The 12,970-nt window shown below is 39.8% G+C and overlaps 1 long non-coding RNA gene across 1 annotated transcript; it reads left to right on the top strand.

Annotated features, from left to right (window-relative positions):
• Positions 1–167: 167 nt before the first annotated feature.
• Positions 168–10,152, top strand: LOC122687386. The gene is made up of 2 exons (XR_006339133.1): positions 168–369; positions 10,052–10,152. It is a non-coding gene; the product is annotated as an uncharacterized LOC122687386 (long non-coding RNA).
• Positions 10,153–12,970: the final 2,818 nt, after the last annotated feature.

Here is a 12,970-nt window from a genome sequence, read left to right as displayed (position 1 = left end):
AGTCAAGAATGCTGGATTGGGCAGCCGTTCCCTTCTCCAGTGGCTCTTCCCAACCCAGGGATCGAACCCAGGTCACCCTCATTACAGGTGGATTCTTTACCAACTGAGCCGTCCAGGAAGCCCAAGAATACTGGAGTGGGTAATCTATTCCTCCTCCATGGGAATCTTCCCAACCCAGGAACTGAACCCAGGTCTTCCTCATCTCAGGCAGATTCTGTACCGACTGAGCCACCGAGGAAGCCCAATTTTTTTTTTTTTTAATTGAAGTCCAATTACTTGCTAAAACCGTGGCTAGGCGTTAGTGGAAACAAAAGATGAATGAGTGTGTCTGACCTTTCAAGTACATTATAATCCTGAAAGAATGATAAGGTAAGTACACACTATATTAAAAAGAAAACTGATTATGGTTAAATATGGTTAAATATGAGGGATACAAAGTTAAGTTCAGTGAATATCCTAAAAAGAAAGACAATATCTAGTGAAGGGAAAAGTAAGGTCCTCAGGAAAATCTTTGCAAAAGAAGGTGACATCTGAGATAGACCCCCAAAAATGAGTGAGGTTTCAACTCACAGCATTTCTTGGAAGAGGAAACAACATGAGCAAAGAATTAAGAAAAGAAGTCGGATGAAAAAAGAGAGTCCCTTTTCGGATAGTCAAGGGAAGATGCTAACATTAAATGTAAGCGGTTGGTGCCTTTGGGTGCTGCACCTCCAGTGACAGACCGGCACACTTGGTCTTTATTTAATAAACATTGAGTGAACATGAAAGAATTTGGGGCGGGCAAAATTAATCCAGGAGCAGGTCAGAGGAGGTGAGATTCAGGGGCCCAGAGGCGATTAGAAACCGCTGTAATGGCCCAAGAGAGAGCCAGCCTGACCCTAGAGCAGAGGCAGCGAGAAAGAAGAAAGTAGATGGAAAGAAAACAGAGAGCAAGGCCTTGTTACTAGGGCGGGAGGCAGGGGTGGAGCTGTTTGGAGACGGGCTACTAGGGCCGGAGGCAGGGGTGGAGCTGTTTGGAGACGGGCAGCAATGGAGGGGCCCCCGTCAGGCTGCGGTTTGGGGCCAGATGATCATGTGAAGAGGAACGCCAGCTTCAGATCACAGGGGAGTCAGGGAAAGTCGGATGTTAGGGTCCCAGGAGGAAGAAGTAACGGAGGCGGGGGAGGAGGGAGACACTGGGCTTGAATTGTTGAACTCAATTGTTGAATTGTTGTAAGACCTGGTGGGGGAGGGGGGGGGGGGGGCTCCAAAGTAAACATTTCCTTGTTTCTCCCGGATGTTGCATTGTCCCAGGAACTTCTTGCTGCCTTTCTCTCCTGCCAATTTTGGGGTTTTGGTAAATTTTTTTAAAAAATCAAAGGAAACAACTCCCTTAAATGTAGCTGCAGAAAATACAAGGCACCACTACAATACCGTAATTAGCCTCCAACTAATAAAAATAAATGGAAAAAAATAAAAAAATAAAATCAACTATGCTTAATTGCCATGAAAAAAAAGAAAATACAAGGCTTCAGTAACTGCAGTTCCTCAGAAACCAAAATCACTTAAAGGATGTTTCAACTGAGATATCAGACTTTCTCAATAAAATGTTTCCTTTTTTTTCCTTCCAACTAAAATTTTATGTATCATAAAGGCCATAAATGGCCATCCAAATAAATGCATGGCAATTTTTTTTTTACAAAATTGTTTCTCCCCTTAAATTCATTTCCCATTTCACTTGATATATAAAAATTCAAGCTTCAAAATCATGGCCTCTGGGGGAAATTAATATAGATAAATATGGTCAGTAGACTAATGTTTCAAAATAAACGTTCAAAGTTTTCTATGAAACATCAAAGCAATCATACTGCTTAAAGAGACCACCACCCCGCTTCGATGCCTGGTTCAGGAGGATTCCACAGGCTTTGGTGCAGCTAAGCCCCTGGACCAGAGCTACTGAAGCCCACGCTCCCTAGAGCCTGTGTCCCACTCTCAGGAAGCATTTCACAGGAGGCTTCCTGTGTGCTGTTTTGGATCTGACATGAATCCTCTGTTCCTTATTAATTCCTGAATATTCAGGAATTAAGAGGAGAGGCACAGCCTTTCCCGGGGCTGAGGAATCCAGGCATTTCCTTCATTAGTTTTTCAATACGGTGATAAGTACCCTCTTCCTTCTTATGAACCATTACAGTAAAAGTGATTGTTTACAACCCTCTCTCTTTAATAGGGATCGCCTTATGTTTTGTAAGCCTGCAATTTTAATCTTTATCTTTGCTGAGAATAACTACCTTGTAAGACAGTATATATGCCCACACCATGTTGATTAAAACACCTTTGCTCCACCAGAGCTTGGGTCCCCGTGTCTTTCTTTCTTTCTTTCTCTCTCTCTCTTTCTGGCTGATTCCCTGGAACACGAAAGAAAGCTGGCTGCATAATCCAGGGAATATTAGCCTCTTTCCTTCTTTCACTTTCTCATCGTCGACTCCACACCACCAGGCTCCGGTCCATTAAAGGACCAACATTCCACAACAAGAGAAGCCCATGCAGGGCCACAGAGTGGCCCCCACTCACCACAACTAGACAGAGCACAGACACGGCAACGAAGACCCAGTGCAGCCAAATAAATATTAATAATAAAAAATTAAATAATACAATAAATTTTTTAAAAGACCACAACCTCCAACACACAATCAAGAATGGTTATTTGTTAACATCACTACAAAAATTAACTTTAAATGCTTATTTAAATGTTGAAATATAAACTCTAGTCTATTAGGCTGAGTTATATGACACTGCCACTGTTCTGATCAAATACAGTGGAACATGCACTCTGTGAAGACAGCCAACCATGATACATACGAGGACTTTCTGGGAAAGTCCGCTGAGGCCAGCAGCCAGCACTAACTTGCTAGCTATATGAGTGAGCCATTCTAAAAGCAGATCTTCTAGCTCTATGTCTGGTTTTCAGATGACCACAGCACTGACCAACATCTTGAAGGTAGTTGTATGAGTAACCTCAAGTTAGAAACCCCTCTTTCAAAGCCACTCCCAGATTCCTGACCACAGAAACAATATTTGAAAAATGAGCCCTTGAGAATTTGCTTAGTTTATGCCATTCATCATAGGTGGAGAAGAAATCAAAATCCTTATCTGTCTGAGTCTGGAGCCCAATCTTTTGCTTTAGAAAGGGAGATCAGAAGACATTTCCTCAAGGCTCAGATGCACTGTCTATATCTGAAGATACAGAAAAAGGTGAAAATGACCGATCAGAGAGTTCCCTTTCTCATGGAAGGAAGAAATCTATTCCAAAGCAACTGGAAGGATCTGTAAGGTTAAAAAAAAAAAAAAGGAAAAACTTGATGGTGCTGTCTTTTCTTTGATAGATGTTAATAATTTACCTGATTGTGTCTTATACGATAGAGCATTTTGCATAGTAATGTGGTGCCAGTTAAGTGGTACTACTATTTTTTTTTTACTACTATTTTTAGACCAGACATTCAGGGTTTTAAAAAGAGGCAGTGACTTTTTAAATGTAGATGTAATAAACTTTTGAAAAGCCAAAAAATTATTTGGTGCAGCTCTTCAAACCTGGAGGGAAAAAGCCAGTGAAGTATCTTGCAGAGTAAGTTATTGTAACTGCACCAGCTGAAGAAGCGAGAGAACAATAAAGCCTGGTGGAGTTTAGCTTGCTGGGTACCTTCTAGATGAGAAGTCAGCAAAAGAAACCATGGCTCGGCCACTTGCCAATGTTATAGTAACATCAAATTAAAGATCTGGCTGCAGACTGATCCTTTTCTGCAGAATTGCATTTTTGTCTCAGAAATGGACAGATCTGCCAACTGTCTGGACTTGCTATCTCGAATATATTCATCGGGAATCAGCACCAGTTAATCATCAAAGATCTTTCATATGAACACATGATGACAACAAACATGAGGCACTAAGTCATTTGAAGTATATGATAATTGTTTTAATTTCATCATTTATCCTGGAACATTTGTGTTGACATTGGGACTGATGGTACAAAAGCAATGGTGGGTAAAATTAATGGTGCCTTACAACAAAATGAGCTAGTCATCACTGTATTCTTCACCGCTACCCATTTGCAGAGAAAAAGAAGAAAAAAGGGAGGGGGGAGAAGCCAGTTTCACTTAAGGAGTCATAGATGAAACAGTAATAAATACTAACTTTATTAAAACTTGGGCGGGAAGAGGGGAAGTGTGTGCTCTGCTTTATTTACCATTGTTTCGCCCATAAATGTGTTTTGTACATCCAGCAGTTACTACTTTTTCAAATTTTACTTTTAAACTTAGCCTCTATTTTTCCCACCTTTAAATAATTCCCTTCCCAGTAAGTTTACATGTAATTATTTGAAATTTCACATAGGAAAAACTTTAAAATAGTGTTATAACTGTTTTATATGCTGGGAAAAGATAAAAGTAGTCAAATTAGTTTGTTTTTGTTGTTTTCAGAAGACTCCTTTCATAGCAGTAGTTACTCATGTAGCTCCACCAGCAAGCTATGATTCTGTTTTAGGCCCGTCAGTTTAGAACAGATGCCCTGGGCTACACTGCACACTTGGCCTTGGTCACATCTGTAGCAGCTGGTGCAGTAGGTTATAAGTATCTTTTATGGCAACACAGAATAGTAGTAGGTTCAATATACATGACAGACAGTATTAGAGCTCAGTATTTTATGCATTTTTAGCATTTAAAAATATTTTTGCTTTAGTGTGAGGAAGGTTAGGATGGGCAAGACAGTGATAAAAATAGCTATTGCTATGACATTAGGAAAGAAAAAAAAAGACTGGGGCAGTGTTCCTAAATAAAAAGATAAGCCTCTTAAGTGCTTAACAGAAACAGTGTAGTGTTAAAATAGAACAATGATACTAAGGAGAAAATGAAAGAATGTATCAGGAGTAAACTGATAATGCATAGGGTAATTGGATTTTTATGAATTTTATGCTAGTTGTTTACATCATGTACTATGTATGTTAAATTAAAAAAAGATCATGGGAAAAAAAAACTTGACCCTTGAAATACATGTATCCTTAATATTTTATGACAGTTGTCTAAAAGGCATTTGGTCTGTTAGGTTGAATGAAATGATATGACGTTGCCATTCGTTCTAATCAAATACTGTTTGAGTTGAGAGCTAATTGGTCACTGTTTCACATGGAACACCAATTTTACTTGACTGACAAACAGGTTATTCAGATTTGGGTATTTGTCAGATTTTTTTCGTTATGAACAAAGCAAGACTGTCGAGAAACAACTGACAGTATTTTTTCCCAGTGATAAAATTCAAGCCTTCAAATGAAAATTAGAACTTGGGAAACTTCTAACAACCTGAGCCTGAGAACTTCCCAATATTTGAAGACATTTTTGATGAGGTCAATAGTGATATGTTATTAACAAATACAATTTTTTATGTATTACATAATGAAAGGTGGCAACATTACAAAATTTGTGTAACTCAATTCACTAATATTTTCCAAATGAACAATGGAAGTTGTCATTACAAAACTTAGAAAATCACACATGGGTAAAAGATCCATTCAAGGGGAAAGAAAGACCAATGGATATTAATTGTATCAGAGTACAAAATATGGTTCATGATATGGTTTCAGATTCCACATTGCATTTATCATTTAAGGAGTTACCACTTATTTTGGTATAATATTAAAAAAGAATATCTACAATTACCTGAAATGACTATTAAAACATTTCTTCCTTTTCCAAATGCATAGCTGTATGAGGACAAATTTCCTTTCTATAACTGCAGAAAGCTATGAGACTCTGTCTTCTGTAAAGTCAGACCTTAAGAGATTTACAAAAATGGAAAACAATACTGCTCTTCTGGGAATTCCCAACTACTGGTGGCCCAGTAGCTAAGAATCCCCCTGCCAATGCAGGAGACATGGGTTCGATCCCTGGTCCAGGAAGATCCCACATGCCTTGGGGCACAAAGCCCCTGTGCCACCACTATTGAGCTGGTGCTCTAGAGCCCACAAGCTACAAATACTGAGCCCACACACCCTGGAGCCCATGCTCCGCAACGAGAGGCCCCCCTAATGAGAAGCCCGTGTACTGCAGGGAAGACCCAGTACAACCAAAAGTCAAATCAGTCAATCAATCAATAATTTTTAAAAATACTATTTTTCTAGTATAGAAATTATAGTTTTTAACATAAATTAGCAAGTAAAGATTTTTTGTTTTATTAGTAGGATGTAGGCAATATATCATTCAAACTAATGGTTCCATATTGAACAAATAATTGTTGAACCCCTGACTCTGGAACATTCCTCTCTTCTTCATCTCTATTTAAACTGTCCAAGACAGGACTTTGTCTCTCACCTGAGCCAAATGATTACCCATCTAGCCTTGTCCACCTAAAATCCATCCTCCAGACTGCCATCAGCATGCCATATAACACCCAAATCTAAAAAGGTCTTTATTCCACTAAGGATGCTTCAAATGGCTCCCAGTCATCTTTAGCATTGAGTTGAGTCTTCTTAGGATGGCAGCTGTCCAAGCCCTGCCTTGCTTACAAGTCTCGTCTTCCTCATTACTTGCAGCATCCTCAAACTGAATATTTGTTGTTGTTGTTGTTTAGTTGCAAAGTTGTGTCCAACTCTTTTGTGACCCCATGGACTGTAACCCACCAAGCTCCTCTGTCTGGGATTTCCTCATGGGATTTCCAAGGCAAGAATACTGGTGTGGGTTGCCATTTCCTACCCCAGGGGATCTTCTCAACCCAGGGATTGAACCTGTGTCTCCTGCACTGGCCACTCCAGTATTCTTGCTTGGAGAACCCCATGGACAGAGGAGCTTGGTGGGCTACAGTCCATGGAGTCACAAAGAGTCAGACACAACTGAGCGTCTAACGCTCTTGCATTGGCAGGCAGATTCTTGACCACTGAGCCAACCTGGGAAGCCCCAAACTGAATATAGTCACTCACAGATCTGGGACGTTGCTTCCGCTGTTCCTTCTGCACAAAATTCTCTACTCTTCCTCACCTGGCCAACTCATACTCATCTTTGCCAACACTCAGATCAATATCCAACACCCCTGGAGCCTTCCTTGACTTTCCCTCCTTCCCACCCTCACTCTCACTCCCAGACTGGCATAAAGACCCCTATTCTGCATCCCGGCACAGAGCTCCATCACAGCTCTTAAGCTGCGCTGAAATCATCCATTTGGGTGAGTCTGTCCCTTCTGTTCCACTATACATTCCCAGGGCATGTATCCCTTGTAAGCAGCCAACAACCTGTTACATAGTACATTAATTGATCGGTAGAAACAAATGTAAGTGCTTCCAAAATTACTTTTGTGCAACATCACAGACATCAAAATAGATGCTTTGGCCCCTTCATTCTCAGCACCTGGGTTACTATAAAACTATTTCATGTATCTTCCAAATTAAAAAAACTCAGCTGTCTTAGCCCAGGATTCTTTGGTTCATATCAACTTTGTAAAGAATATAAAATGTTTTCAGGAGTTTTCAAAACAGATATCATATTATCTAATACGGTGATTTTTTTATGATTTCTCTGAAAAATAGCAATGTATTATTTCTGTATCAATGTAAAACACTTTTGAACATCTCAAGAAACATCTAAATTTCTGGGTATTCAATAGATTTTTTGATGCAGAGGAATAAATTAGACCATATATTTTAAATTTTCATTTATTCTTCAATATGATACTGCCTTCTAAATGGAAGGCACTTTTCTAGGCACTAGGTGCTTCAAACAAAAAGTCCTGTCTTGATGGAGCTTATATCCAGAAACATGAACATTCTATCTGGTAGTATCATATACTCAAGATACTATTACTGAGATACATATTCTCAGTTCTACTGAGACTCATAATACTTCCCAATAGATCACCCATATGGCATCTGACTTACCAGGCTATGGCCCAGAGAGCTAGAGTTATGGAGAGCCACAAGCTGCTTCCTTACAAATGACGTAACACTATTTTGTGTCTTTTGGCCTGGGAAGACGAAAAAATTGGCTCTGAAGATAATTTCCTGGGTCCTGTTTGCAGCAAATTATTAACATCTGATAGCAAAGCATAGTACACCTTTATATTTCCTTTGAGGAAACTTCTCAAAGCAGGCAAACCTACCTGTCTAGTAACCTAATCATCATGAGGATGAATTAGTGAAACATTTGCACATCTTGAAACACTCCTCAATGCTGACGGAATGAATTTGGAACACCTTTAAGTACCGTATGTGCAGTATGCGCAACTTTGCATATTATGCACTGATTGTGTCCAGGAAAAATTAATGCTGGAGTGTCCCTGGAGACATCTCCCTGGGGCTTTCTCTTACATAAAGTATATATAGAAGGTGCCATGTTCCACTTGGTCTCACAAATATCTTCTGAGCACTTGCGATGTCCGTGATGTAAAGTAACTCTACTGCTTTCCCGTGAGTACCCGAGGCCTGGTGTCTGAGAGATGGGCAGAAGAGGCTGCTCTGCAAAGCCAGGTCACACAGCTAAACATCTCAGCCAATTTAGACACCGGTGACAGAGGCTAAATCACAGCAGTGCTACAATGCCCTGAAATGCCTTCCAGGCCAGCAACAGGGTGAAATTCCAGTATGTAAACTGGAAGATGAAACAAATTTGTCTTCCCCTTGAATACTTCATTTCCAGAGAAATGAAATGTTTTTCCATTGACTTTGAGGAGATATTCACATGCTATAAATGTGTGTATGATTCGTGCTAAATTATCTGCTGTGTACAATGGAGTAATGATCAGTGTTGGCCTGAAGGGCTCAGCCGATATACTATAGTATCTAATAAGTAATGATCCAGACTCACATAATGCAAGGGCACTCTCCTGAAATTCACCCATAAATTGTTCTTAGTTCATGAGGGTGTTTCCTGGTTTCTATTTATAATAATGAACTTTATCCAAAATAGACACACAAAATAGAACTTTATCCAAAATAGAAATATAAGGTATGCTCTGTCTAAAAGGACAGAGAACTACCAGTTCTGTGGTTGCCTCTGCTTTCTCTGCCTTGTCGACAACTCAGATATTTCATTTCCACATATATGAAAGAAACCACCATCATACATAGTGGATGTAGGACTATTGTCCATTCTTGCCTGCTTGAAAGTTACTAAAATCTGAGCTGCCTAAAACAGAATGATGAAGAAAGAAGTCTTCACCAAACTCCCCTTTTTCTCTCCATTTTCCTTCTTGCTACTCTTTTCCTGCACAAATCTATAGATTCCAGAAAGTAACACATAGTCCAGAATTATCCTCCCCTATATAACCTCCTACTATAAAAAAAAAAAAAAAAACTTTCATGTTCTGGGAAGTTAGCTCAGCTTTTAAGAACAAAACACTGGACTTCCCTGGTGGCTCAGTAGAAGAGAGTCCACCTGCCAATGCAGGACACGTGGTTTCAATCCCTGGTCCGGGAGGACCCCACACGCCCAGGAGTGTCTGAGCCCTTGTGCAGCTCCTACTGAGCCCGCGCCCTGGAGCCTGCAGCTGCCGAGCCCGCACGCTGCAAGACAGAGGCTCGCATGCCCTGGACCCCACGCTGCAGACAGGGGAGGCCAGCACAGTGGGACGCCCACCCTGCAGCTACAGAGTGCCCTCCACTTTCTGCAACCAGAGGAAAGCCCAGGAGGCAATAAGGACTCATGACAGCCAAAAACAAAATAAATAAATTTTTTTAAAGAAGATGCTGATAACTGAATCACTTTGCTATACACCTGAAACTAACACAACGTTGTTCATCAATGATGAAGTGAAGTGAGATGCGCTCACTCATGTCTGACTCTTTGCGACCCCACGGACTGTAGCCTGCCAAGCTCCTCTGTCTATGGAATTCTCCAGGCAATAATACTGGAGTGGGTAGCCACTCCCTTCTTCAGGGGATCTTCCCAACCCAGGGATTGAACCCAGGTCTCCCGCATTGCAAGCCAATTCTTTACCATCTGAGCTACCAGTGATACTTCAATATAAAGTAAAAATTTTAAAATATCCTGATAAACTCATTCACATTGTAATATAAATAAATAACTTTGTTTCTTTTCAGGGGAATAATTAGTTTTTAAAGAGAAAAAAAGATCTGAAGACAATGCAGCCCAAAGAACTGAACATTTCATCGTTGACTTTTGGAATCTGAAGTCATTAAGCTAAAAAGACTTTTGAGAGAAAAACCCTTCACTCTTCCTTTGTGTAAGATGCCCATGTGCATCTGCAAAGATGTGAAGCTAAGAGACTCCCAAACATTATTCCACTTTCTTTTAGGTAATGATTTGAACCTTCTCTTTTCCTAGAAGAAAAGGTTAAATTTGAAAGGTGAGTTAATTTGAGCTTAATAATGCCTTGTTAATAGAGAAATAGGATACCATACTTCTAAGTGCTTAGTACACAGCTGTTTAATAAACATGTTGACAGGATGGATTTATATGTTGACTTATCTTTTTTAAAATTTTCATGGCCATAATCTTCTCTTCCCTTTTAAACACAGGTGACACATATCTGTCAAATTAGATTGGGGTCTTCTATGAGGAAGAATTTTATCAAGAAGAATTTTACTTATAGAACTCTTGATTCAGAATTTAAAACTTAAAGTTTGGGGGCTCTGGGGAGGGAAAATAGTTGGGGGCTTGGTTTTTTTCACAGGGATTTATTTTGAATTTCTATAATAAGGACAATAGTATGTACCAGATAGAAAGATTAATTATATAAAAATGTTTAAGAACTGAGAAGGAGACTTTAACCTAGATTGTGTCAGGGAAAGACATCATTACCCTTGAAAATAAAAAATAATAATAGACCCAATATAGTAATACTTATATATACTGATAAGATTAAGAGTAACTACTATTATTGAATGTTTTCACCCTCAGAATCTTTGATTCTCAACCCCTTCCTTCCCCAGCACACCTGAGAGGTAGGATATACTCCCACTAGTAACATGTTCTCTGAAAACTAGTCTTCAAAATAGGGTTGCATGGCCCTTGAAAACACCTCCCCAGTGACTTTGATAGACCATTAAGGAAGAATTCCTGATCTGTTGGAGAACTATCACTCTAAATTACTTTACCCAATAATTCTAGTGCCATTTATACCACTCAGACTACCTAAAAAAGAGGAATTAGATTTAATAAGACTTCATCTGTATAAAATACAAGCAGATTCAGGTACCTTTGATTTATGATTTCTTAGAAAAGAGAAGTAGGCTGGACTTGGTTTAAATGCCGCGCCGACCTATATTTTATGAGACACAGTACCGTGAACAGCAGCCCTTCTGGAGAAAATTGTAGAGAAAGGCAATAGACTGAAGTCTGAACAGACTGTTGGCACCTACATAGGTCCACCGAGAGATGAATCTGTAAATACAGGTGTGATGAGTAAAAGGAAAAGAGATGATGACAGAAGCCAAAGACTCCACAGGAACCTTCTATGAAAATTACAGCAGAGAGAGTAGATGCAAGCAGATAATCTGATAAGAGGAACCAGACTGCTGAAACACTTGGATTTTTTTAAAAAAGTCACTCCTACTTTCTCATAAAGGGATGCCACTGCAGAGAAGGGACTACGTGATCATGATCCGGGGAGAGTAGAATTTAAGGATAAACACAAAGAAAACTAAAATTTTAAACTATATATTTCAAGATTCTCAAATATATGTGCCAGTGTGTATATTTATCTAAAGATACTTGTTAAGGAAAAATATTTTAAGAAAAGATAAAAAAGACAATATTTAGCAACCTGTCATCAATTTAAATTCTATTAGACATGAAATTTAACTTAGTTATAGCTTCTTTCAGCAGATATTTATTGGGCACCTACAATGTTCTGAACCCTCTTCCAAGTACTGAGAATTCAGTCCTGGACAAAAATAGCTTATGCTCTCATGGAGCTTACATTCTACTGGAAAAGACAGATAATAATAAAACAGCTATATCAATGTAAAGGGGAATTCCCTGGCTGTCCAGTGGTTAGGACTCCAAACTTCCATTGCTGGGGGCCAGGGTTCTATCCTGGTCAGGGAACTAAGATCCCACAAGCCATGTGGCACAACCAAAAAAGAAAAAATTGAAAAATAAGCCAGGCTGTGATAATGTGCTATGAGGAAAAACATAGCAAGGCAAAGGTAGAGAGCCAGAGATGCTATTTTAGGCAAAGAGGTCCTGGAAAACTTCTGTATTATCCTCCAAATCTATGTGACAGCAAAGCAGTTTACGATCTGAGAGTTCTTGTCTCCTGTCTTGAACTCTGAGCAAGCTTCCCCACTCCACAGGTCAACACTGACTTGTATTAAAAACTCCAGATTCCTAACTCCAGCTCCAACTTCTTCTCTGAGTTCTAAATCCATGATGACAAGAGTAAAATCAACAAAACTAAAACCAACCTAACTCCCCCTGGACTCCTTTAGCCCTCACCAAGACTCTCATCAGTTTTCTGGAAACATCTAGAGGACTTAATGTTTCCACTCTTTCTGCTCCTTCATTCCACTGTTAAAAAAAAAAAAAAAAGTACCTATTGGTACTCATTCTTCAAATGTTCCCCACATATCCTATAGTCCTCATTCTCACAAGTATCACATTGAAGAGCAGCTGGAAATTTGTCTGGGAAAGCCCTGCTCAACCACAATTGGACCCCATGACCTCCCACATCAAAACCAAATCCCTAGGCCTGGTTTTCATCAAAAATCCAGCTGCAGCAGATCTGTTATGGGCTGAATTATGTACTCCCCAAATTCTTATGCTGAAGCCCCCACCCCAGGACCTTAGAGTGATTGTATTTGGAGATAAGGGCCCTGAAAGGGATAATTAAGTTAAAATGAAGCCATTAGGATGTGCCTTAATCCAATTTGACTGAAGTCCTTGTTAAAAGAGAAAGAGAAGCCAGGGATGTGTGTGCAGAGGAAAGGCCACATATGCACACGTGAGAAGGCAGCCCTCTGCCAGCCGAGGAGAGAGGCTTCAGGAGAAACCTGCTG

The sequence above is a fragment of the Cervus elaphus genome, chromosome 31, assembly GCF_910594005.1.
Source record: "Cervus elaphus chromosome 31, mCerEla1.1, whole genome shotgun sequence".
Taxonomy (NCBI): domain Eukaryota; kingdom Metazoa; phylum Chordata; class Mammalia; order Artiodactyla; family Cervidae; genus Cervus; species Cervus elaphus.
Note: the sequence above shows the minus strand (reverse complement) of the source record. Positions and strands in the feature narration are given on the sequence as shown.